The following is a 24,009-nucleotide window of genomic DNA, read 5'->3' on the forward strand; positions in this document are numbered from 1 at the left end:
TTTCCATCATTTTCATAATATTCTTTAGTTGTTAAATGATGATTCTTTAACTAAAGAATGCTAGCTAGCAGGACCAATGAGCATGCATTTTGTATCATGTTTTCGTTGAGACCTTGGGGATGGGATAATAACTATTTTAGTACCATTGACTAAAAACGAGTCTGTCCTTTTTAAAATTTTTTGTTTTTATTTTTCAAACGTTGCGTTTCTAGTAATGCCGGATATGATTAGATAAATAAATTATTTAATGTTATACCGGGCCGGTTGAATGCCTTATTGAGACCTCAATTCTTGAACTTATTGTATACACCTGTCCAAGGTTTTTTTTTTTTTTTTCTTTAAAAAAAAGAAACCACCGTTTTTGAAAAAACAAATGACAAAGCGTGTTCTATCAAAAAAAAAAAAAAAAGACAAAGCGTGGTGGGATTCACATCCACATAAGTGACCAAAAAACAGTTGTAGAAATACGATTATACATGTTTTATAAGAATTTTTCTTTTATTTTTTTAAAACCGCGTAAAATTATTCCTTCCACCCCCATTTCATTGGTCTTGCACTTTATAAGGTGACGTTGGTAATGTAGTAAAAATAAATAAATATATAAATAGTAATAAAGTTTGGCTTAAAACTTGATTATAGCTATAGTTGTCAAATCATTTTGAATTATATTGTGAATTGTTTTTTTATCTTTGTATATCGTGTATCGTAAGATACACAAATACTTAAAAAATTTTATAAAAAAATTTTAGATATACATATATAAAAGGATTATTAGTTTTAAATTTTAAATATATTCAACTAATGACTAATTTATTCATCACTTATATAATGATATTTTATAAGCTAACTAAATAAATCAAACTAGCATTTGTTTATAACATACCCATTCAATTTTTTTTTTTTTGAGAATCAAAAAAAAAAAAAAAATTGAATGGGTATGTTATAAACTCAAGAGTGATAATGCATTAGTGCATTACAAATGACTCAAAATAATCATTTCTTTTTATCATATTCGTTATCTTGCCTATTCAACTCCATTTAAATCACTCTTATCATCATATTCATTATTTTGCAAACTTATTAATTTCTTCATTGCATTTTTTTTCATTGTCATCAAAATTTACTATCTCTCCTTGTTCTTTTATTTTAATAATAAAAAAAAAATCTTATTGGCATTTCTAGTTTTACAAACTTATAACAATAATGACAAAAATAAAAAAATAATTATATTTTTAGTTAATACCTTGTTGATAGTATAGAAAAGAAATTTGTAAATATGAGAGTGAAATGTATGTGTGTAGTCCAAATTTTATAGGAATAAAAAAAAACTTATAGACAATAATATTTTATGAGGTTAAATTAAGTAACCTAAGAATTTTGTATTAAAAAGAAGTCAAACAACTTCTTAGATTCAAATAAAAGTATAAATTTTAGCAAAAAAACTTATTTTAAAGCATATATTTATGTATCGTACAAGACGATATGATTCATACGATACGATTCATACAATACGCGCACTATATTGTACAATTCATGAGCGCTTCTAATATACCCTTACGATATAGAACTTTTTACACTTTGCGTATCGTACGATTTTGTCAACTATGGTTATAGCCAATAACTACAACTCTACTTAGGTTGTGATTGGGATTGAAGTTTAAAGTTAGCTTATTTTAATATTTAGCTTATTTTTGTTACTATTCAACTTATTTTTATTACTATTTATAGGTCTCATTGCACTTTTTGATATTATTCATGAGTCTCACTTTACTATTTCAGTTAGCTTTTACCTTTATCTATCGTATTTTCAGTAAAAAAATTTCAGTTTTAGCTAAATAAGTTGTTCCCAAACGGACCCTTAGTATACTTTGATTGCATTTGATTCTTGAAAAGTAAACAATTTGATTACATTTTCTACTTAATTATATCATTTGTGCTTGTAAAATGGAACAAGTATAGGGATCAAGTTACAAAAAAATTAGTGATCAGCAAGGATGTGGTGTTTGATGAGAAGTCAATGATAAAAACCTATAGAAAAAAGAATTTCAAGTAGAGGGAAGCAATATTAATAGTAATAGATCAATGGGGTGTTGTTGGAGTTAGATAAGTGATGTCTTAACTAGAGAAGGAACCTCACAATAGTGATCAAGATCACCACAACACCATATCAGACAAGCAAACCTAATAAACGCAACATAAGACCACATGGTAAGTGTGGTTTGTGAGGATCTTGCTTCTTGTGCCTTGCTAACTAGTAGCAAGGACCTCCACTTTTTAGGAAACAATTAATAGCTTTGAAAGGAACAATTGGATGGAAGCTATGGTGAATGAGATGAAATCCTTCAATAAAAACAAAAATTATGAGTTATTGATAAGAACTTTTAAAGGGAAAGAAACCAATAAGTTCTCTGAGGGTGTTCAGAAAGTAGGAAACAGAATTAGAAAAGGAAGAAAAACGATTAAAGAGACTGACTATGATGAGGTTCCCTCCCCCCCCCCCCCACCCACCCCAAATGGTTAGGTATACTTCTATCAAGGTAGTTAAGGGCGGAATCATGAATTTTTGTTTGGGAGGCCAAGTTTCAACACTAATATATCTATTAAGACAGCCCCTCACACACACATATATACACACACTTTTTTTACTATATACACACATTTTTTTATTTGATAAGTTATATATATACACACACCTAACAAAAAAAAAAGTTTAGTATTTTCAATCAAAATTATGTTTGATGGAGATCTTTCATAAAATTAATAAAATTCATTTTTACCATTTTCATAGTGAAATTCTTATAAAGTTTTATTTTCTATATAAGTTATCAAATTTTATACTAATGTAAGTAAAAAATCATTCAATTGAAATAATGAAATTTTCAAAAACATAAATGATCTAAAACTTGGAGGAACAAATTAGGCTCCAAACATATTTGAAGTTATCTTGCTTTAACCTATTATGTGGCAACTAAAGAGACATTTCATGTTTAGTTTTAGTGATATTATTTTTTTAATGAGTCAATGACTTGTTAATCGCCACATAACGAGTTGAAAAAGATATATTCAAACATGTTTGGTGCCGAACTTTATCAAATATTTAACAAATAGAACAACACATTTTACAATAAGAAATAGAATTGCAAAAAATAAAGTTATGTTTCTATAACTATTAAACCAATAACTTTTTTAGGAGCGTCACTTGACTAATTCAAATACTTTGGGGGGGGGGAACTATTATTTTTGTAGTCTAAATTTTGAAAAGATTAAAATAATTATATATATAAATGTTTTTAAGCCCCCCCCCCCTCCCACCCCAACACACCCTTCGACATAGCTCCAAATACTTTGCCGGGGGGGGGGGGGGGGGCCTATTATTTTTTTTGTGTAAATTTTGTAAATTTTAAAATAATTTTATATATAAATTTTTTTAACCCCCCCCCCCCCCCCAAACACACCCTTCGACATAGCTCCACCCCTTTTGTGAAAAACACCGTTATAAATTACAATTAATAAATTTCTTAATTATGTATTAATATTAATATTTTTGTTATATATAACAGGTATAAATCTCTTAATTCTGTTTTTTTTTTTTTTATTTTTTTTTTTTTTAATTTTTATAAATTTTAGAGACCACCTACTATATTCTTGAAAGCAACGTTATTGACAGAATTATCTTCCAATTAAAAGGAAGATAACAGAATTATAAATGGCATGTACTTACCTAGCTATAGAAGCATCTGATCAAACTATCATAGATTGACGTTTGATTAAACTGATCAATCATCAAACTATCATACATTGACGTTTGATTAAAGGACAGTGTCTAACTGTCTATTACACACAACCTATTTACATACAAAGTACACATTTTTTACTTTTTGAATTTAAATCGTGTGATTACTTCATACAACAAGTATGTGCAGGAGATTTAGCAAAAAAAAAAAAAAAAAACAAGTATGTGCAGGAGACCCTTTAAAAAATCTAGCAAACAATAAACTGATTTTGTACTACTGTCCGTATATATATACAGCCTCGCTCAACACATGCATGGCGTGGCAGATTTTATTCACAATTGTTGAGATACTAGTTTGTAGTTAGTGTATGGTAAAAATGATATTATTATTGGACCATGTAAAAGTTGTGTATTACAAATTACAATTTGTCACCTTAATAAATTATAAAAAATGTTGTGAAATTTTTTGTATTTATAGTTGAAATCTCACTCAGTGTATATAATACTTGTGAAAAAACAAATTTTCCGATATAAACTTATATTCAAACAATATATGTGCGGAATATAAGCAATACTCAAATTAGCAAACTACTCTAAACTATTAATTAATCACAACTAGCAAAAATTAAAAGCTAAGAGTAAGAGAAAGAGATATGCAAATATAAGATAATATTGACACATGTTATCGAAGAGGGAATCGAAGAACTCGGTGAAAAACCACTTCGCCGCCCTCCAAGTGGTATATGATCCACTAAAAAATCAGTTGGGTTACATGAATAGTAATAGACTCTCCAAGCCTGATCCACCCAGCCCTCCAAGCTTCTTGCTCCAACAAGGTTATGTCAAACTGTGTCTTCTCTAGCTTCCAATATGAATTGGTTCTCCCTTGAACTGCTTCCAAAACACCAAGAACCTTCTCACAACTCTGAATTTGGTGAGGTAAGGATTTAGTTTATAATCCTCTCATGAGTATGACAATGGAGAGGGTGAGGGTAGAGGAATTTGGAGAATCAAATGTATAAAATTGTGGATGAATCAATCTTGTTTTTCTCTAGGTTTCTCTCACAAAATTTTCTCTGGAAGCTCTCTACATTTCGTGGGTATAAGGATATTTATAGTAGGATATGGGATGGAACGTGAAAAGTCACTTTTTAGCAAAATAGGATACATTGGCGAGTCACTTCACGACTGGGATGAGTCGCAAGTTTCAGTCGACAATTACCAGACTAGGCCAGACTATACATTTTGTCCTGTAGTGATCCAGCTGGGTTGACTCTTCATCTTTTTGCATGCTTCACACGTGTGCTTCATCTTGGTGAGTCACCACTTGCGAATCAGTCGCGAGTCACCTTCTTGTTGCACACTCTTGATCAAATCTTCACACTCTCTCACACACAACTCTTACATTATTCCCACCTAAATACAGGGTTTCTAAATGCTGAATTACAAGCAGATTTGGCATGGAATAAAGCCAACACATAGTTGAATACATTCAACTTTACAATAGTATTATTGATGAAGATAAATTAGTCCCTAACTTAGGTACTACTCAAGTTTGGAATAATTTTTTACTAAAATTTGTTCATTCTTTGGAGGTTGATTGAATTAAAATTATAATTAAAAAGGCTATTTTCTACACCCAAAAACACTAGCATACCTTTGATATGTCTTCAATTATTTTTTTCTCAATTTCTTTGAGTACTAACGACTTAGCATCTTACATGTTGAATCTTTTAAGTACCTTTTTGATGAGTTTTTCTAAGACAACTACAATTTTCATGCCTCCCTATCCCTACAAATATCCCTACCCAAAATGTTCTTATCAGTGCCCAGGTCTTTCATGTTAAATTCCTTGTGCAACAAAGACTCTAACCCGTCAGCCTCACATATGCTCTTAGCAGAAATTGACATATCATCCACATACAATAGTAGAAAAATATAAGAACCATCATCAAACATTCTAACATATACACATCAATCATACTCAACATGAATAATGGACCTAGATCATATAAGAATCAAACTATTGTCTAGGAGGTCGCTTAAGCCCATAGCGTTACTTCTTCAAAGACAAGATTTTGTGTACCAGTTTGTTTGAATTTCTTTGGTTTTTCCATGAAGATCTCTTTCTCCCAATTCCCAAGAAGAAATGTTTTATTTACATCTAGTTGTTCCAATTCCAAATCATGATATGCTACCAAGGCTAGTTAAAACTACCTTCATGGGCGGAGTTATGTTGAAGGGTGGGGGGCCATGGCACTCTAAAATGTTGAAATATATATATATATATATATAATTATTTTAATGTTTTCAAAATTTAGTCTACAAAAATAGGAGTTGGTGCTCCCAAGTATTTGAATTAGTCTAATGATACTCTTAAAAAAATAATTGGTCTAATAGTTATAGTGACATAACTTTATTTTTTGAAATTATATTTTTTTGTAAAATGTGCTCTTATATTTGTTAAAGTTTGACCCCAAACATGTTTGATTTTATCTTTTTCAACCCCGTTATGTGGCGATTAACAAGTCATTAACTTATTAAAAAAATATTGTCACTAAAACTAAACATGAAATGTTTCTTTAGTTGCCACATAATGAGTTAAAGCAAAATAGTTTCAAATATGTTTGAAGCCTAACTTGTTCCTCCAAGTTTTGGATCATTCATGTTTTTGAAAATTTCATTAGTTCAATTGAATAATTTTTTTACTTACATTAGTATAAATTTGATAACTTGTATAGAAAATGAAACTTTTTAAGAATTTCACTATGAAAATGGTAAAAAATAAATTTTATTAATTTTATGAAAGATCTCCATCAATCATAATTTCGATTGAAAATACTAAGCTCTTTTTTTTTGTTAGGCGTGTGTATATATATAACTTATCAAATAAAATAGTGTGTGTATATATAAATGGAAAAAAAAATGTGTGTATATATGTGTGTGTGAGGGCTTGCCATGATAGATATATTAGTGTTGCAACTTGGCTCCCCCAAACAAAAATTCCTAGCTCCGCCCTTGTTTTCCACCTACCATGATTCAAGGAATTTGTGGTATTCTTATAAATTTCGTAACATTAATGTTGCCAAAAAGATCCTGATGTAGGACACAGTTTCTCTAAATTTGATAATTATTTAATTTTAGTTTATGTAATTTTTTGTTATTTTAGGTTTAGTTTATTTATTTCCTTCTTTTTAGACGCTTTTAATGTTTTTTTAGTCAAATTAGGGTTTTATATGCTTTCGTAGCCGCTTTAGGGTTTTTAGTTGCCCTAGGTTTTGTTTTAAATATTTAAACGCATTATAGCCTCTAAAGGCAATTCAGTTTTTAGGTTATTATCAATAAACACAAACTTTTGTCAAACTATTTCTCTGGTGGATTCTAGTTTTCTTCTCCTTGTAGGTTCAAGGAACCCCTTGTGGATTCGAGGTTTACTACCAAGAACTAATAGTTTAGTTTCTGTTCCATCAAGAGAGCATCGTGTGTGCTTTTTTCAGGCTTCTACGACATCAATTGGTATCAGTGTCTTGACTTACCCTGGTCTGATGGCTAACCGGCGAGACGGTGACCACCACAACAATGGCGGCGGTGATGACGTCAAAAACCTAGTCCTCACTAGGGTTGAGTTCCTTAATTTTCGTGATAAGAATCACCAATTTTGTGAAAAGAATCACAAATTATAGGTGAAATCGGGCAAAAGATTGTTGCTCTTCTTGCTAGGAAATCAACTCACAATAACAATGATCAATCTATTCAAAGATGCACTCCTAACTACAAGAAAATTTCATTCTTTGATGGAGATATGTGTAAGTTGGATTTTATTGATTGACTTCTTGATTTGGAAGAGTATTTTAATTTTTGGAAGATTTGTGATGAAGAAAAAGTGCAGCTTGCATCTAATAAATTGGACGATGAAGCAAAGGAATGGTGGGAAGACATTCAAATCGATAGAACGCGACAAGGTAAGCATCCAATCCGCTCTTGGCAAAGAATAAAAATTCTATTAATTGATTTATGGTTTCCTAATGACTATTATGATATATTAGATTATAAAAGTGTTGATTATAAATCCATATATTCATATAAAAAGCAATATGTTCAAAACATGAAAGGTCAACCACAAAATCAAAATTATTACAGCCAAGTCCATGTGTCAAGTAAAGGAAAGGGTTTGAGGGTTGAGAAGAAGCAACCTAGTTCTAAAGAGAAATTTGAAGTGGTTAAAAAAGATCAAGATTTGCAACAAGTTATAGAATTGAAGATTGAAGATACCACTTGTCAAAAATTTGATGAAGAATTCAAAGAAACAAAGGTTGAGTTGATTGTGGATAATGACTAAAAAGAAGAGATGGTAATTATTAAGAACATTGTAGAAGAGTCAATTGAGGTCAAATATGAGGATGAGTCCACAACTGATAATCCTCACGTCTCAATTGATTTGTTGAAGATGACTACACAATATGTTGATTTTTTTGGAGTAGCAAATTTTAATTTTATTATCAACCCTTTGTTGATTGATGTTGCAAATAAATTGAAAGTAGATGAGAAGAAATTTTATGCTATACTTTATGAAGGATTCAAGTTTCAAAATCAGATTAAGTTATTAAAGCATTCGAAGTATTTGTTTATTTGGAGTGGAAGATTTTGGATTTCAACGATGAACTCGAGGACGAGTTTGTTTCAAGTGGAGGGGTCTGATGTAGGACACAATTTCTTGTTATTTTAGGTTTAGGTTATTTATTTCCTTCTTTTTAGGTGATTTTTAAATTTTTTTTTTTAGTCAAATTAGGGTTTTATATGCTTTCGTAGCCGCCTTAGGGTTTCTAGTTACCCTAGGTTTTGTTTTTACTATTTAAATGCATTGTAACCTCAAAAAGCAATACTATTATCAATAAACACAGACTTTTGTCAAATTATTTCTCTGGTGAATTTCGGTTTTCTTCTACTTGTGGATTCAGGGAACCCCTTGTGGATTCGGGGTTTACTACCAGGAACTAACAGTTTAGTTTTTGTTCCATCAAGAGAGTATTGTCTGCGCTTTCTTTAGGCTTCTGTGACATCAGATCTACAAACTATATGATAATTTTAATCAACAACTTTTTTGATAGATAATTACTAGTGTCATTAATTTTCAATACATCATAAAATAGTACACACTACTTTTGAAGCCATTAACAATGACTATTATAAGACAAGCTAAGCTAAAAGGAAAAAAAGAAAAAAACATTAATTATGAAGAACATGGGAGCAAATGTTATTTTTGCGAATAGGGCTGGGGATTCTGGCATTTTACCCCTATTTTTAAAAATATTTGGCAATATGCTCCTGTTTCCAAACTATTTAGGTTTATGCCCCTGTTTCCAAATTCGATTGGTAGAAAATCAAGTATGGGGCAATAAAACTTATAAAAAAAAAAATTGCATGGAACTCGAGTTCCATACCTATAGCGGCGTTCGGTAACACCTATAGCGGCATTTTCAATAGAACTCGAGTTCCATGCAATTGTTTTTTTTTAAGTTTGATCAGCCCAAAACCTATAGCGGCATTTGATAACACTTATAGCAGCATTTTCAATGGAACTCAAGTTCCATGCATTTTTTTTCTTTAAAGTTTGATCGGGCATAAATCGATTTTGAGGAAATCGAGTTTCAAAATAGGGGCATTGACCTAAATAATTTGGAAACAAGGGCATATTGCCAAATATTTTAAAAAATAGGGGTAAAAGGCTGGAATCCCCGAATGAGGCTTAAAAACCTTTAACACAAATTCATTATGGCTTTTCAGGGGAGGAACTGTTCGACAAAAATGGCCCATTACCACTATTTAGTAAAACAATTAGCAATTTATCACTGTTTTAGAAATATATAGAGATCTACCACATTTTTAAAACTCGAGTTCCAAAAACTCGAGTTTATGAAACTCGAGTTTTTTGAAAAAATATACTCTGAAAAATGTTCAAAATTTTTCCATGGTACTCAAGTTTCATAAGTTCGAATACCATGGAAAACTCAATTTCGCCAAACTCGAGTACCCAAAAGATGGGAGACCCTTATATATTTCTAAAACAATGGTAGATTGCAACATAGTTTGCAAAAATTTTCTATTTGGCTATTTTCGCCGGAACTATTCTGCTAGTTGACTTTCCTGCGATTCAGCCTGACCTCTCCGAAATTGCCAATGAGAGGTTTAATATTACCCATCTTGATCATAGAAACACCAAAGTTTTTAGCAAAACCACCAGGGTTGTAGCTGTAGTACCACACTAGCGTATCACTGTCACAACCGTTACTCTTGAAGAGCTCCTGATTAGAATGAAGGAGACCCTTATTTTCCAGCAAAGCCTTGTAGTACACCGTATCAAGTTCCGTTGGAGTTGCATCGAATGGCTCTGTGTTGTTATCTCCTCCACTTACAGGGAACCATTGTATGTAGGTTGCAAAGCTTTTGTCAATGTTGGTATCATTGTAAATCCTAGGACGGAAGGTGATGCACCTTGCAAATCCAATGCTCTGGCCCCCTAAGAGGACAACAAGGTGAGGGACGGAACCAAAATTCAAACTTAAGGGGGGCCGAAATTCTTTGTTCAAATATTTTAAAAAAATTAGAATATCAATTCTAGAAGTTGACAAAGTTGCATTATTAGCATTAATTTATTAATTTTTATTTTTATTTTTTCTTTAAAAAAAACTAATAATAGGATTTTATAATCAAGAGTTTTGTAAGTCAATTGGCATATCTTAATATTTTCAAGGTCTAACTAATGTGTAGATAAAGCGATCAATATGTGGCATAGGAGTTGTCTCTATGGCTATGAGGGTGGAGTCAATTGAGAGGGGCATAAAGCTCTCAAGTGAGAGTGAGAAATTGCGTAAAGATTATTGGGGTTTTTGTGATTTGTTTTTGCTAGGATTTGTAATTGATTTATTGTTATTGTTTTTGCTTAGACTGGATTTAGGATTTGTCCAAAGATTTTTCTTATAATCCGGATATGTGCATTTTTTTTTTTTTTATAGATTTTTCTTGTTATCTATTTGTTGGATTTCTTGGGTCAATTTGTAACTTTTTTGGGGAAGGGGACCAAGTATATAAATTTAAGAGCCAGAATTAAAATTCTTTTTGTTAATATACATACTAGTATTTTTTTTTTTCAAAGTCTTTCAAGGTCATTCAAGTCTAGTCCCCCCTCAGCCTTTGAGTAATTCCGTCCCTGAACAAGGTCTTTCAAGTCTAGTCCACGAGATTGAAAGTTAGAGATAAGTTGAGGGAAGTCGGCAAAGGGGTTTGGAAGAGAGTCATTTGAATATTTGAAGCTTGCATTTCTTGCGTCTCTTCTGCCTAATAACACTTTGTAGAAAAAGAAATGACCTCCCAACCTAGAAAGCATGAGTGTGACTCCAGGGCCGCCACACTCGCATCGGACTCGCGGCGACACTCCTCCGACGCGCTGATTCAGTCTTTTTTTTCGATTCGCACTAGTACGCATAGATTTGCGCCAATTCTAGCCAATTCGATGCCGATTCCGGCTGAAATCAGCTGAAACCGGCCGAAACTGGCTGAAATACAAGTTAAAAAAATAATAAAAATAAACTTGTGAGTTGTATTCTAATTTATGAATATTATGTTTTAGTTATTATCTACTATTACTCATAAATTAGTATATATTTACAATTATATGAAAAAGTATGCTTAACAATATGTAGAAAATATAAATAAAAATATTTTTAATAATTTTTAATCGTCGCACCCGCACCCTACTTTTTCAAAAATTGCCGAGTCCCGCATTTGCACCCGCACCCGCACCCGAATTTGAAAACGCACCCGTGTTTCATAGCTCCCAACTAAAACACAAAGCACAATAATAAGATATATTAAGATTTTGTAAGAGGAAATTTATTGTATTACATCGAATAGAAGATTATATCAACACTGCTCACAATTTCTACAGAATCACGAGCTGCTACAGCTAAGATGTCTGCACATGAAACCACACTAGCATTGCAATATTTGTCGACCGCTGTTTTGATTTAATCGACTACTTCGAAACCCCCAAGTGAATTCGTATTTGGCAACGCTGTCTTCTCACCAAAAAAATTTTCTGTGTCATCTAGCAGGTTTGATCCATCACAACTCTGTCATTGCAAACACGAGTATTTCAAGGATATGGTTGACTTAAAAATTGATGACGACTAGGAACAAAGTCTTTGTAGTTGGTAAGTTAATCCTACATCCCTTTTCCTTATCCAAGTCCCCTTTTATTGGTTCACCTTTATTCTGTGTGTGTGTATATATATTGTATACCATGAGGCTCAAAGGCACTTAGATTGATGTAATTTTAACCAGCGTGCTTTTGAAACAACACTAGGCCTAATTTCAATTATTTCTTGCAAGAAATTGGAGTTATTTATATGGAATTATATATATTTAAAATAGGGTAGTTAGAACATCAACTCTAATGTTCATAGGGTAGTTAATGGTACCTTCATTGACCTGTAAATGATGGAAATAAACCTGCAACTAATGTAAATGTAATGCTTAACTCACCAACTCTAATGTCATATATTTGTTGTCTAAGACAAGACCAAGTAATTAGTACTACAAGCATTATTTTGATGCCACTGCTAGTTAAGGCATGGTTGGGTTTTTAGAAAGAAGTTTGAGCCCACATCACACTTACTTTAACAATTGGAATTATTTAAATGGAATTATATATATCTATAATCTATAATCAAAATAAAATTGAAGATGTTGGATTGTTTGATTGACCTTATAATATTGTGACATAAGCTTTTGAGATCCAACAATTTTACATGTCATTATTTTAATATATATTTTTAATTAAATTTGAAATTATATATTTTATATATTATTAAAATCTTGGCACACTATATTTTCTTTAAATAGAAGAATATGTAGTTTTATATACAAACATAATTATAATAAATGCCCAATGCGAAAATATATAGTTTCATGAGTAATACCACTCATGGCGTGATGTTCACTTCATATAATAAGTGCTTGTGGGGTGTGAGTTATGAGGGATAAGGACTGAGATTCAAGTCACTAGGAGAGAGTTTCATACACATATACACTTAAATTATACAAGATTAGAATTCTTCTGAGAGAAAAAAAAAAGTAATTATTTGTATTCCAGGAGCACAATAAATATATGTTTCACCCTCTCACATAATAACAAATTTATGGTGAGACGTCTCACATAAATAATTAATGTTAGAGGGGGGGGGGGGGAGGGGGAGCACTTATGTACTATTTCCCCAAAGCACTAAATAATTATATATAATTTCATATATAAGCACAATCATTTATAATTAAGTTAGAGTAGATTCTATTTGAGAGCACAAAAAAAGAAGAAGAGAGTAATTATTCACTATTTTGGGAGTTCAATAAATACATGCTTCCTTTTCTCACATAATAATAAATTTATGGTGAGACCCAATATAAGTCCATTTAGGAACAATTTATTTAGCTGAAATTGAAAACTTTTTACTGAAAGTACTATAGATAAAGTTAAAAGGTAACTGAAATAATATAGGGAGACCTATGAATAATAACAAAAAAAAGCTAAATAGTAGCAAAAATAAACTAAATAGTAAAAAAAATTAACTTTTTAAACTAATGCCAAACGTAAAAAATATATTAATATCAATCGGGAGAGTACTTATATACTATTCTCCCAAAGAACAAATAGTGGACTTTGACCTTATAAGCATTTGAGGCTTTACAATTAATAAGTCATTATTTTAATATATGTTGATTATTTCTTACAACAAATTGGATATATATATATATATATATATATATATATATATTAATTAAAGGGTAGTGATCATGAGAACATCAACTTTAATAGTACTTTCTCATTGACCTGCAAATGATGGAAATAAACCTACAACAAATTTAATTGTAATGCTTTGTTTCTCAAAAAAAAAAAAAAAATGTAAATGTAATGCTTTACTCTCCAACTCTAATGTAATTAATTTCTTGTCTAAGGCAAGACCAAGTAATTAGTACTACAAGCACTAACCGATGCGACTGCTAGTTGACGTATGGTTGGGTTTTTAAAAAGAAGTTTCAGACCCCAAGCAAACGCCTAGTGCAAAGTAGAAGCTAAGCATATCTAATGGAACTACAACAAGCAAATCTTAAGGAATACCCGCATATATCATACTTACGTTAACAAATTATTGGAATATATTATTTATATGGAGTTACATATCCATATTATTTAAATGGCATTAAAAAATTATTGATAAAATTATAAATAGCATTTTTTATTTTTTTTTTATTGGAATTCTCAAACTTTATTCAGACGAGAATAAACACAATACATCAAGCACTAAAGAGTGTTCAATAACACAAGGGTTTCCTCTATCCAAGTAACATAATCGGAAATGTTCCTAGCATACTGAGCTAGGCCATGAGCTGCTTTATTACCCATGCCAGGAACATAAATAAACTGCACCTGCCTGAAGTGGCGAATAGCTTGAAGAGAGCCGGAGATAATGTTGGCTATGCTAGCAGGGGGAATAAGACTCCCATTAAGAGACTGAATCACAGACAAGGAGTCACTTTCAAAAATAACGTCAAGAAAGCTAGTGTCTCTAGCAAACTGGATAGCCTCCTCCATAGCCTTTGCTTCCGTTTCAAGCGGACCCAACGGAGCATTGACCAACTTACTCATTGCTGCAGCAACGTTACCCCTCTGATCACGAACCACAATGCCTACACCACAGATTTGAGAGAAGAGAAAACCGCACCGTCAACATTTACCTTAAACCAAGGGGGTTTTGGAGGCGACCACAACACTTCTGCCACAAACCGAGGCCGGGTAGGGAGATGATTTGCAAACTGAACCTCATCCAAATATGACCGAGCCCACTGGAAAATATGCCAAGCCGAATTCCGAGCACCTCCCATACGCACTTGATTCCGCGAATACCAGAGGCACCAAGCTATCATCGCAACCAACGCCAATGACTCTGCTTCCAACTTGAATTGAAATTTCAGCAACCATAGCAAATCCATAAATGACCCAATCCTGCCTATGTTCAAATCCCTAACCAAACCCAACGCTGCCCAGACTTCCTGTGCTCTAGAACACCACCAAAACAGATGACCCGAGTCTTCCACCTCCAGCCCACACGCCTCGCATATACAGTCTTGGATAATATGCCTCCGCATCAGATTAGCTTTCGTTGGTAAAATATCTCTGCAAACACGCCACACAAAGGATTGTATCTTATTTGGAACCTGAAGTTGCCAAACAAACTTCCAAAAGGATTGAATCTGGAGAGGGTCTGAACTCTCCACAGTCCCCTTTCCTCTGAGTAATAACTTGAAGAGCAACCCGATATGCGCTCGCAACAGAAAATCGCCCAGAAGCTGTATAAGCCCAAATTCGAGAGTCATGGGGAAAAGGACTAAGGGGAATAGCAAGGATAGAATCAGCTTCATGTTCAAAGAAAATTTGCCAAACCAACTCCGACTTCCATGTGCCATTTTGGTAATCAATCAACTCTGAAACTCGAGCATCTGGCTGGAGGATTCTCACAGGAGATACAACCTGAAAGGAAGATGGTGTAGGAGGCCACTTATCGCCCCAAACACTAGCACTTTCACCATTACCAATCAGCCAACGACATCCAGCCTTCACAACCTTTTGCGCAGCCATAAGACTTCTCCAAGCAAAGGATGGAGCACTTCCTATATTAGCATCAATAAATTCATGATCAGGGAAGTACTTCGCCTTAAACACTCGATGGAAAAGAGAATTCGGACAAGTTTGAAGACGCCACCATTGCTTAGCCAAAAGGGCAATGTTAAAAGCCTTCAAATCCCGGAAACCAATACCCCCTTCTTCCTTAGGCCTACACATCTTTTCCCAACTCAACCAAGCTGTTTTATTCACCCCATTATTTTGCCCCCACCAAAAATTCCTCACCATACCTGCTAAATCGTCACAAATCGAATCAGGAAGTTTAAAACAGCTCATGGTATAATCCGGGATAGCTTGGGCCACAGATTTAATAAGAATCTCCTTTCCTGCAGCAGATAATAATTTTTCCTTCCACCCAGAAAGTTTATTGCCCAATTTTTCCTTAAGTTGAATGAAGGTATTACGTTTGTTGCGCCCTATGAGAGATGGAAGACCCAAATACTTCTCATGTTGGCATATGACTTGGGCACTAAACTGGCTTTTGATTTCTTCTTTAATGGTTTGAGGAGTATTTTTACTAAAGAAAAGTGCAGTTTTATTCCTGTTCAACTGTTGGCCAGAAACAGCTTCATATAAATTGAAAATACGCTCTAACTCCAAGCATTCCTCCAACGTTGCTTTACAGAAAATCAAACTATCATCAGCAAAGAAGAAATGAGTAATATGAGGGGCATGACAACTAACTGAGATACCAGTAAGGGAATTCCTTTCTGAAGCACACCGTAATAAAGCTGAAAGCCCTTCTGCACAGAGTAAAAACAAATATGGAGAAAGTGGATTTCCTTGGCGAAGACCACGAGAAGGGATAATTCGCCCCCGAGGTTGCCCATTAATGCACATAGAGTAAACAACAGAAGAAACACAGGACAATACAATATCCACCAATTTTCTATGAAACCCCAATCAAAGCATAATATTTTCCAAACAAGTCCATTCCACCCTATCATAAGCTTTACTCATGTCAAGCTTTAAGGCCATATCACCAACTTTACCTCTCCGCTTTTGGCCAATATGATGCATAGTCTCAAAAGCCACCAATACACTATCTGTGATATAGCGACCCTTAGTAAAAGCGCTTTGATTTTCACTAACAATGTTAGATAGCACATATTTCATTCGATTGGCCAAAGTTTTAGATGCCAACTTATACACCACATTATACAGACTAATGGGTCTAAAAACAGACATACAACTTGGATTTTTAATTTTGGGAATAAGAATAATATGGGTCTTATTAAAATTAGGAGGAGCAATACCCAAATTAAGAAAATCCAAAACAATTTAGTAACACAATCACCAACTACAGGCCAAAAAGTTTGATAAAAGAGCAGAGGCATACCATCCTGACCAGGGGCTGTGGGTGCATTTGCTTCAAAGATTAGACCACTTCTGAAGGTTGAAAATCCCCAGTCAGAAGATAATTCATAGACTTGGATATCAAAGGTTCAATGGCTGCATTCAACTCCTCCCATTGAGTAGGATTAGAGGTCGTGAACAAGGTGGAAAAATATTCAGTAGCTATCCTCTCAATTTCGCTAGGATCCTCCTGCCAAACACCATCCAAATCAGACAAACCCATAATATAATTCCTTGCTTTCCTATTAGAAGCTTTGGTATGGAAAAAACTAGTGTTTTTATCTCCCAATTTAAGCCACATGTTACGAGACCGCTGCTTCCACATGGTCTCCTCAGCACCCAGCCACACATTCAAGTCTGTTTTGGCTGACCGAATCTCCTCAGTAGTTGCTACACCTGAAGCCTCCATGATTTGAAGTTTTTTCTGCAACTGGGCAATCCGACGCCCTACATGCTCAAATTCCTTCTTATTCCAATCCGTGAGATCCTCTTTACAAGCCTGCAAACAGTTAGATAATGGACAACCCGAGTTGGACATAAGACCTCTCTCCCAAGCCTCTAAGACGACCTCTTGACACTTAAGATCACGAAGCCACATAGCTTCGAAGCGGAACTGTTTGGATTGACCCTTGAAAGGAACACGCACCAGTCCTAACCGAAGACTTAGAATGTAGTGGTCAACGGTAGAGTTTGAAATATGATACAATTTGGCATTAGAAAACTTACTGATCTAGCTAAAGGAAACTAACGCTCTGTCTAATTTGGAACAAATGCTTCTACCATCTGTGAAAAGTTTATGCCAAGTAAACCAAGGACCTAGGAACCCCAAATCACAGAGAGAACAGCAATTCAAGGCCATACGAAACCGGTCTATTTGCGGCTCAGGTCTGGAGTTTCCACCAATAGTCTCATCATCATATAGAATTTCATTAAAATCACCCATGCAAATCCATGGCAAGGTGTTATTTCGACCAAGGCTTTCAAGCAATCTCCAAGTCTCCTCCCTTTTGCTAGTCTCCGGTTGGCCATAAAAACTAGTGAAACACCAATGACCATCAATTATCGCATCAATATACCACCTATTCGCTCCTTGAACAGCTACATCAGTGCCATGGTTCCAAAGAAGCGCAAGGCCACCACTCTTCCCCTGGCTTGAGATTACATATCCATTCTGAAAACCAATTAAGTCTCTCTTCTTCTTCATCTCTTCCATTGAAAGTTTAGTTTCCATAAGAAAAACTAAACTGGGAGCTTCCTGTTGCACCACTCATTGGAGTGTATGAACTGTTCGAGGGTTCCCAAGCCCTCAACAGTTCTTTTAGGTTCTAAGTACTTAGGAACTAATGTATTAGAACTCTAATGTGTATTGTTGGCAAACCATGATCAAAACAGGTGTTTAGTCTTGTTTTAGGCTTGCTTAAAGTATGTCATTCATGTAAAGTTGGAATCGAGTTAACTTCAGAAGTTACTGTGCATTTCTGTCTGGCTCGATCAATCGAGAATTAGACTCGACCAATCGAAAGTCGTGCAGATTGTTTTTTCTGTAGAATTTCCAACTTAGCCCTAAACCCATATGATGTGTAGGGTTTTATGTTTTGCCCTAGGTATAAAAGGCAAACCCTAGCCACATTTTTTAGATTGCTCATATTGCTGTTTGTATGAATCTCTTGTGAAATCTGAGAGGTGTTTGCCTTCACACAAGCTTAGGATTATTAAGAAGGAGATTATGTCAAGAACTTGATGATCATTCAGTTACTACCATAAGAGTTTAACGATACACAAGCGGGAGTGCTTGTACTTGCTGGAGAATCCAAGAAAGAAGGAGTCCGTGGTCTCAGAGCCTGCACGTGGTCGTGTCAGTAAGTTTTCTACTGGTGGGTAGCAATAAGATGTTAGTGGTCTAAGTCGCTATTGTACAAAATTTGATTCTTTCATAGTGGATTCGATTTTACTTTGAGGATAGCTAGGTTAAATCCTCCCTAGATTTTTTACCGGTTTGGTTTTCCTGGGTCATCATATCTTTGTGTTTTTATATTCCGCACTGTACATTGATATGATTATATTATTGTGTTAACCTAGATCTGAAATTTAGACTAAGTAATAACTTGGCTTCTTAACTAGGTTAATCTAATTGTGTTTTAAGGGGTCTAAATAACTCTATAAGTGGTATCAGAGCGGGTAGCTCTTGTGTGTAGATCTTTTGATCTCTGAGCTGATCCTTGACCCCGGTTGTCATGGAGTTTTGGAATATCTTTTCACATATATGTCAACTTGTTTACTCGTTGTTTTTGTCTCTTGTTGCTTTTGTTAAATCTTTCCTTGAGCATCTTGGTATAATTGCATGTGATGATAATTATGTGTGTTATATTGCTTTAACCGCCTTAAAGGCACGTGATTCTTGTCTTTGGTATTTTGATAGTGGTTGTTCCAAGCATATGACAGGAAATAAAGCTTTATTCAAGACTCTCTTTGAAGGAAAGATTGGTACAGTCACGTTTGACGATGGAAGCAAATTTGTGATCAGAGGCATTGGAACCGTGGACATCCCAGGGCTGCCAGTTTTTGAAGATGTCTGGTATGTTGAAGGGTTGAAGGCTAACTTACTCAGCATTAGTCAGATTTGTGATAATGGGCTGGATGTTCTCTTCTCCAAGTATGAATGTGTGATACTTGATGGAGGAGGTGATTGTATGTGTATTGGTGTGAGAACGGCTGACAATTGTTATGGTATAACACCAAGTATAAGCAACAAATGTTTCAGTGCAAAGATCAATCAGGTTGACTTATGGCATAAATGATTGGGACATGCAAGTCACAAGCAATTAAAGAAGATTTCCAAGTGTGATGCAGTTATTGGTTTGCCCAAGTTTGAGAAGATTGAAAAGTGCATTTGTGGACCATGTTAGATGGGTAAACAAGTGAAGTCCAAACATCCGTCTGTAATTGATGTTCAAACTTCTAGATCTCTAAAGTTACTACATATTGATCTCATGGGTCTTGCCAGAGTTCTGAGTTTGGGTGGAAAGAGGTATATGCTAGTGGTTGTGGATGATTTTACTAGATATACATGAGTTGTATTTTTGAAAGATAAAGCTGAGGCTCCTGAAAAAATGATTCATTTGTGCAAAAAATTGCAAGTTGAAAAAGGTATTGTGATAGCCAGAATCAGAAGTGATCATGGAAGAGAATTTGAGAACTCAAAACTGGCTACCTTTTGCAATGATCAAGGCACACATCAAGAGTTCTCTTCTCCCAAGACACCACAGAAAAATGGAATAGTGGAACGGAAGAATAGGGTTGTCCAAGAAATGGCACGTGTCATGCTACACAATAAGAAGATGCCTAAATCCTTCTGAAGAGAAGCCGTTAACACTGCTTGCCATACACTCAATCGGGTGTATTTCAGACCTGATTCCAAGCAAACTCCCTATGAAGTTTGGAGAGGAAAGAAACCAGTTGTCAAATATTTTAGAATTTTTGGTAGTGACTGCTACATTCTACGTGATAGAGAGAACCTAGAAAAGTTTGATGCAAAGAGTGACAAGGATTACTTTCTAGGATACTCTTCCACCAGTAGAGCATACAGAGTGTACAATTTGATAACTAAAACAGTCATGGAGTCTTCCAATGTTGTGATCAATGATGAATTAAGCTCAGAAAGTCATTTAGAAAACACTTCTTCGGATCAAGAAAAGATCATGGAAGCTAATGATTCACTCCCTGATGATTATGTGGGGAAGCATACTGAGGAAGAGTTGTTGTTGTTGAATGATGCGGTCTTTTTACCATCAAGCTCAGAACCATCCACACTGGTTCATGAAACTCAACAAACACAGAGTGAGCTTAGTCCTCCATCTGAACAGAAAGGTACCTCCACATCTCTGGTCAAAGGTCCATCTTCTAGAGTTAAGTTAAATCATCCTGCCACAAATATATTGGGTAGTCTGAATGATAACATGAGATTGAGATCCAAAGCCTTGAATGTAATTACTCACTCATGCTATCTATCCCAATTTGAACCAAAAAAGGTGGATGAAGCCCTTCAAGATGCTGATTGGGTTAATTCTATGCATGAAGAACTTCATCAATTTGTTCGGAATGATGTGTGGGAATTAGTTCCTAGACCAAAGGGAGTCAATGTAATTGGAACTAAGTGGATTTTTAGGAACAAGTCCGATGAACATGGTACTGTTATCAGAAATAAATCAAGACTTGTTGCTCAAGGATACACACAAGTGGAAGGGATTGATTTTGATGAGACATTTGCACTGGTAGCAAGACTAGAATCCATTTGGATACTTTTGGCCATCGCAAGTTGTCTGAACTTCAAGTTGTATCAAATGGATATTAAGAGTGCTTTCTTGAATGGTATGTTGTAAGAAGAGGTATATATTGAATAACCAAAGGGTTTTGTTGATCCTCACAGACCAGATGATGTCTACAAGTTGAAGAGAGCTCTCTATGGTTTGAAACAAGCTTCAAGGGCTTGGTATGATAGGTTAACTACATATCTCACTGAGCATGGATTCAAACGAGGATTTGCAGATACTACTCCCTTCATTCGATAGGATAAGAATTATTTTGTTGTAGCTTAAATATATGTTGATGATATTGTTTTTGGTGCTACTAATGACTCTCTTGCTAAATCTTTTGTAGATGAAATGAAGGCAATGTTTGAGATGAGTATGGTTGGTGAACTGACTTATTTCTTGGGATTACAGGTGAAGCAAATGGATTCTAGAATTTACATCAACCAAGCAAAGTATGCGAGAAATCTAGTCAAGAGATTTGGACTTGACAAGGCTCCACATGCTAGAACACCAATGGCTGCAAATGCAAAACTCACCAATGATCCGTCGGGTGAATCTGTTGATGTTACATTATATAGAAGCATGATTTGTTGTCTTTTGTATTTAACTGCTAGTCGGCCTGATATTGCCTTTAGTGTTGGTGTTTGTTCTAGGTTTCAATCTAATCCTAAGGTTTCACATTTAAATGTTGTTAAACGGATCATTAAATATGTTGGTGGAACTTGTGATTATGGATTGTTTTATAGCAAAGAGTCCAATCTATCTCTTGCAGGTTTTTTGATTCTGATTGGGCCGGCAATGCCGATGACAAAAAAAGCACCTCTGGTGGGTGTTTTTATGTAGGAGCCAATCCTGTTGCTTGGATGAGTAAGAAGCAAAATTCTGTGTCTCTGTCTACTGCAGAGGCAGAATATATTGCTGCTGGAAGTTGTTGTTCATAGCTTCTTTGGATGAAAAAGCTCTTGAATGATTATGGAATATCACAAGACACCATGGTTGTTTATTTTGAAAATTCTAGTGCTATTGATATCTCTAAGAACCCTGTTCAACATTTTAAGACTAAACACATAGATATTAGGTATCACTTTATTAGGGATTTGGTTGAAAGGAAGATTGTTGTTCTTGAATATATTCCTACTGAACGTCAGAATGCTGATATCTTCACCAAACCACTTGATGGAAGCAAGTTTGAAGCACTTTGTCAAGTAATTGGTGTGATTCTATACCCCTAGTCATTCATAGCCTTCATGGTCCTTGTGCTTCATTGTTCTACTCTTTGTGACTATTTTGTTTTATATTTTTTTTAGGATTTGCATTGCATAACATTCGTGCCTTTCATTCTAGGATTTTTGTTTGTTATTTTCATCAAAAAAAAATTTTAAAAAAAAAGGAAAGGGGGAAGCAAAATGTGTTTTGCATTTATTTTCTTGGTTTTGAAAACAAGGTTGGTCAATTTATTTTCACATAACATGTCTATGTACTGTGTTTAGCTTGGATGAGCTTATTTCTTGCACTTTACTAGTTAAAGTTTTGTCGTGCATGTTGTGTGGGAAGATGTTTGTGGTTTTTGACTACTTTGTCGTGATCTTGAAGTCACATGTCTTTGACTGTCGGACTTGAACTTTTTGAGAAAGGCATAAATAACCATCTCACCACTGTTCACTAGCCAATTATGAACACCTTAGTGCATATTGTAAGATTTTGTGCTCAAGAAAGTGTAATGCATGCACAAAAAGAACATAAGGTGTAGCCTTGGTTTATATAATTAAAATTGGTGTGTACATTATTGGGCTTAATGCTAAATCAAATAAATAAAATTCGTGTGTACATTATCTCGGCTATTTTTAATAAGATTCTGAAAAACTTAAAATTTGTGTGTACATTATGAGGCAAAATCAAGAAACTTACATGATTGCAAGCTTATGATCTAGGAGATGTGGGAGTTATATGATGTAACTCTTTAGGTGATAGTCTCTTTCAAATTCTTTTTGATGAATTTTGTAGACTTTGTGGTCAATTTCTACTTACATATCATCTCACATGTATCTCAAGTTTTTGCTAGTTGCACACACGACATAAGTTACTCTTTGCTAAACTTTGTACATGTTATTGTGTGTGTGTTTTTGGTCTGACCAACCAAGTTTGAAAATGCCTTGAGTTTTATGCAAAATAGATTTGATGCTTGAGAATTCAAGGAAAATGTTTGGAAATCTTAATTTTGGGAAAACTGGGTTCAAAACTTGTGTTTTTTAAAAGCATTTCATCTCATACTCATGCATTTTATTCATAAAATTCAATGCTTTGAGGAGTTTTTGCATCAAATTGCTCTATATTTTTCAAAAACTGATTTTTCCTTTTGATCGATCGAACTTGTTTTTCGATCGATTGAAATTACGATTAAAATTTTGGTCAGCCTCTATCTGTTTCAATTGATGCTCGATTGGTTTTCGATTAATCGAAACATTTTTGACCGATCGAATCTATTTTTCGATCGATCGAAAATCGTGTAGAGACTTTTTTAAAAGGATTCTTTTTCACGTGTTCTTTTAACTTTTCAAAAGTTTTTGTCATTTTCCTCCGTTCTTTTTGCAAGGTTTTCCTCTCCCAAGGCCGGTAAGACCTTTATACCCTTTCTTTTACATTTTATTTCATGTTTCATGCATAAATTCACGCATTTAAGGGGGATTTTCGGACCTAAGCATGTTTTGGGGTTTTTAATGATTCAAGCCATATTTTTTGAAATTGATCAATGGGTTTTTGTCATACAATGCTATAATCATGATCTATAGTGTTTAATTTGATCAATTTGGTGTTTTGTGAAGAATTGAAAATTCTAGGGCTTGTATTTATCCGAATTAGGGATTTTGTTCAAATTG

At 34.3% G+C, this 24,009-nt stretch overlaps 1 pseudogene; it reads right to left on the reverse strand.

Moving 5' to 3' along the window:
• Positions 1-9,864: 9,864 nt before the first annotated feature.
• Positions 9,865-24,009, reverse strand: part of LOC142605504 (peroxidase RIP1-like) — a 45,827-nt pseudogene continuing 31,682 nt past the window's right edge.

This window comes from Castanea sativa, chromosome 8, assembly GCF_040712315.1.
Source record: "Castanea sativa cultivar Marrone di Chiusa Pesio chromosome 8, ASM4071231v1".
Classification (NCBI taxonomy): Eukaryota; Viridiplantae; Streptophyta; class Magnoliopsida; order Fagales; family Fagaceae; genus Castanea; species Castanea sativa.